This window comes from Cebus imitator, unplaced genomic scaffold (assembly GCF_001604975.1).
Source record: "Cebus imitator isolate Cc_AM_T3 unplaced genomic scaffold, Cebus_imitator-1.0 Scaffold200, whole genome shotgun sequence".
Lineage (NCBI taxonomy): Eukaryota > Metazoa > Chordata > Mammalia > Primates > Cebidae > Cebus > Cebus imitator.
The window spans coordinates 3,871,218-3,875,567 of NW_016107515.1; positions in this window are offsets into that span (position 1 = coordinate 3,871,218).

Here is a 4,350-nt window from a genome sequence, read left to right on the forward strand (position 1 = left end):
TATATACATAGAAATATTTTGAAATGTATATTTACATGAGTTAGTATGCAAAAAATCTTTCCTTGGTCTATCAGCAAGAGGTTCTAGAAGCAACAATCCTAGAGTAGCAATGAGCATGCCCAGTACCCAGCTGATGGTTTCTAATACCATTTTTCCACAAAAAGGAATTAAAGCATCTTGGAAAAATGGTTTATTCTAGGACTGAGGCATGTTGTTGTGCCATAAAGGGAGTGCTCAAAGCAAAACATGAAACCCCACAATTTGGGGAATATATCAAAAGGACCTAAGAGCAAACTGAAAGAATTCTTAGTGGCCAAAGCTGGAACAATTTGAGTAACAAAATAAATTAGTATTGAATTATTACCAAAGTTTAACTATCCATGAGTCCATACTCATAGAAATAAATGATTGAATAAATAAATGAATGAAGGGAAAGATTCCATGAAGAATAATTCTAACTAATTTGTTGTGTAGACTTTCTGCCCTCTAGGAGGTTGAACCTAACTCACTGTTCCTTAAACGTGGATTTCACAGAGACCTCCTTTGAGAGGGTACTATTTGAAAAGGAAATGGAGTGGGTAGGAGCTTCACAGTGGAGAAATATGGCATACACCACCTTAGCCAAGTGATCCTGGCCAGCCTCAACACTGATAAATCATTTGATAGTATGTACTTTTGATATGATGCAATAAAAATATTACTTTATATCTGTGATCTTCCTTCCCCAAACCCATAATCTCAGTCTTATGTGAAAAACATCAAACAAATCTCTATTGAGAACATCCTAAAAAATACCTGAATAGTCCTCCTCAAAACTTTTAAGGCCATCAGAAATGAGGGAAATCAGAAAAACTGTCACAGCCCAAAGGAACCTGAAGAAACGTAATGACTAAATGTAATGTTGGGGAAATTGGGTGTGGGCTACATGAGAGCTCTCAGTACTATCTTCCCAGTTTTTGTGTAAATCAAAATCTATTCTAATATAAAAAGATTTTAAGTTCACCCATGAAACCCTACTTGATTTATAGATTTATGAGCAAAATAAATGTTTTTAATGCCAAAAATGTGTTTTAATCTAGATGGATTTTAAAAAGAAAGAAATGGGATGAATACTGCTTTAAAACAAATAGAAGATGGAAAGGAATATTTTTAAGTCAACAAGAAATTAATACAGAGATAAAGGGATTTAAAAGAAAGAGTTGGGCAAAGAAGTTTTAACAAACTTATACTAGGAATCTGAGGAAGAAAGCAATGGAACAAAACTGATAGTACTGATATTTACTATTCAAGACAATTTTCTTAAAGATGATTAGAAAGCACATCATGAAAGTGCACTGAATGTTTGGAAAAGTCAACTCTGAAGGGTCAAAACAAACTATGTTATAATAAAACTCTTAAATTTTAAAGGAAAAAGTCCTTAAGCATTCAATCAGACTCATAAAGCAAGAAAATGGGATTTCTTGCATACTTTTTGATGCCAAACCCTTATGTCAGAATGCAAGTGAATAAATTTAAAAAAGAAAATATGAACCACAGCATTTACATTTAGCCATGCTAACATTCAAGTGCAGTAACAGCAGACTACCTATTATGAACGTTCAAGAACTTAGGCATCATGGTGCCCATGGACACTTTCTAAGGAGTCTGCAAAGAACAATTTTCAGGGAAGGTGCAATGGCTCATCCATGTAATCCCAGCACCTTGGGAGGCTGAGGTGGATCACTTGAAGTCAGGAGTTTGAGACCAGCCTGGCCAACATGGTGAAACCCCATCCCTTCCAAAAATAAAAATTAGCCAGGTGATGGTTGCCCGCATGTAGTCCCAGCTACTTGGGAAGCTGAGGCAGGAGAATCACTTGAACTCTGGAGGCGGAGGTTGCAGTAAGCCGAGATTGTGCCACTGCACTCCAACCTGGGACAGAGCAAGACTCCATCTTAGAAAAAAACCAGGAAAAAACAAGCTTCGTACAACCAAAAGACTGGAGAGACATTGGTATAAGGATAGACACAGTCAATGCCTCTGAAACTGCTAGAGGTTGGATGCAGACACGTGGCTGCATCTGGAATTCTATGGAATGAGGGTAGAAGCGACATGCTGTTAATGACCCTCCATACTTGTTCTCTTTCCCTATGCTGGCTAAATTGAAGCACTCTAAGAAGAATATAGAGGTTTGACTTAAAGGATCCTGGGCCCTTGCTGACCTGCATTTGGCCGTGACGTGAACAACAAATACACTTTTATTGTTTCAAAAATAACAATGTAATTAATGAAATTAACAGAATAAATGAGAAAATTACCTTTCCTCAGATACTGAAGAAAGTATTTAATAAAATTTATTAGTAATTTTTTTTAATTTTATTTTTTGAGATGGAGTTTCACTCTGTCACCAGGCTGGAGTGCAGTGGTGTGATCTCGGCTCAGTGCAAACTCTGCTTCCTGGATTCAAGGGATTCTCCTGCCTCAGCCTCCTAAGTAGCCGGGATTATAGGCATGTGCCATGAGGCCAGCTAATTTTTGTATTTTTAGTAGAGATGGGGTGTCACCATGTTGGCCAGGATGGTCTCGATCACCTGACCTCGTGATCCACCCACCTCTCCTCCCAAAGTGCTGGGATTACAGGAGTGAGCCACCATGCCTGGCCCACTAATTTGTGATTTTAAAGTATTTTAGTATTAAGAATAAAAGGGAAGTTTTTTACCAGAAAAACCTACACAAACATCATAGTAATATTGAAAATGTTTCTCCTAACAGAACTAGACTCCTGCCATCATAGCTTCTACTCAATACTGTATTGGAAATTCTGGTTGTGGCAATAATTTGAAAAATAGGAAAGATAGGAAGGGAGGGAAAAAGAAAGAGAGATGAGCCAAGAAACCACAAAACCAAGGAACCAAGGAAAAAGAATGGATATAAAGATTGCGGTAACATAAATTTAAATGTCATTAATTATGGACAACAGGATTGAATACAAGAAAAATACAAAATAATCTACACAAACTATCAGAATTCTTTATTAACTTTTAAGATCCGTAGTACATGTGCAGTATGTGCAGGTTTGTTACATAGGTGTAAATGTGTGCCATGGTGACACATTAGATTGTAGATTGTGTTGATAGGTGTACAAGGGATGCATGTATCAACCCATCACCTAAGTATTAAGCCCAGAATGCATTAGCTATTCTTCCTATCAGAATTCTTAAGTAGATTTCTAAGTTGCTGGACACAAGGTCAAGACATAAAAAAAAAAAAAAAAAACCTATATACCAGCAACAAATAATTGAGAATTTTAAAAAAATCATGTTTACAATGGCACCAAAAAATACTAATGCCTAGAAATAAGTCTAATGAAAGATGTACATTACTGGAAGAAATTAAAGATGTGTCAAATATATGGAGTGTTGCACGATCATGTATTGGAAAACTCAACATGGCAAATACGGCAATTCTCTCCAAAGTGATGGATGGATTCCGTGTAGTCCTAATCAAGATGGCAGAAGAAAGTTGTTGTGGAAATTAAGATGATGCTAAAATATATATGGGAATGCAAATGACCAAGAAAAGCAAAGACAGTCTAGAAGACCCAGATATAGAAGGACACTTGATTTGTAACAAAGGTGGCTCTGTGAGGCCACCTGGAATGGATAGCCTGTCTAATAAATTGTGCTAGAGTAATTGGGGTAACCATATGGAAAACTTGTTATGTTGATCCCTACTCATGCCATTCATAAATCAATTACAAGTGGATTGTAGATTTAAATGTGAAAGATAAAATAAAGACACTTTAGAAAATAAGAGTATTTTTTGACTGGGCGCAGTTGGTTCATGCCTGTAATCCCAGCACTTCGGGAGGCCGATCACCTGAGGTCAGGAGTTTGAGACCAGCCTGACCAACATGGTAAAACCCTGTCTCTACTAAATACAAAATTTAGATGAGTGTGGTGGCATGCGTCTGTAATCCCAGCTACTCATGAGGCTGAGGCAGGAGAATCACTTGAACCCAGGAAGCAGACATTGCAGTAAGCTGAGATCACACCACTGTACTCCAGTCTGGGCCACAGAGCAAGGCTCTGTCTCAAAAAAAAAAAAAATAATAACAGAATATTTTCATGGCCTTGAGGTAGTTGATATTTCATAAGCAAGGCACAGAAGACACTAAATTTAAAGAAAAAAAAGATAACTTGGACTACATTAAAATAAATAACTTTTATTCACTAAAATACATTATCGGGTGAAAAAACATGTCCCAGAGTGGGTGAAGATATTGGCAGTGCGTATAACTGACAAAGGACCTATTTTAGAATTGAGAACTCCTACAAATCAATAAGAAAAACACAAATGACTCAGTAGAAA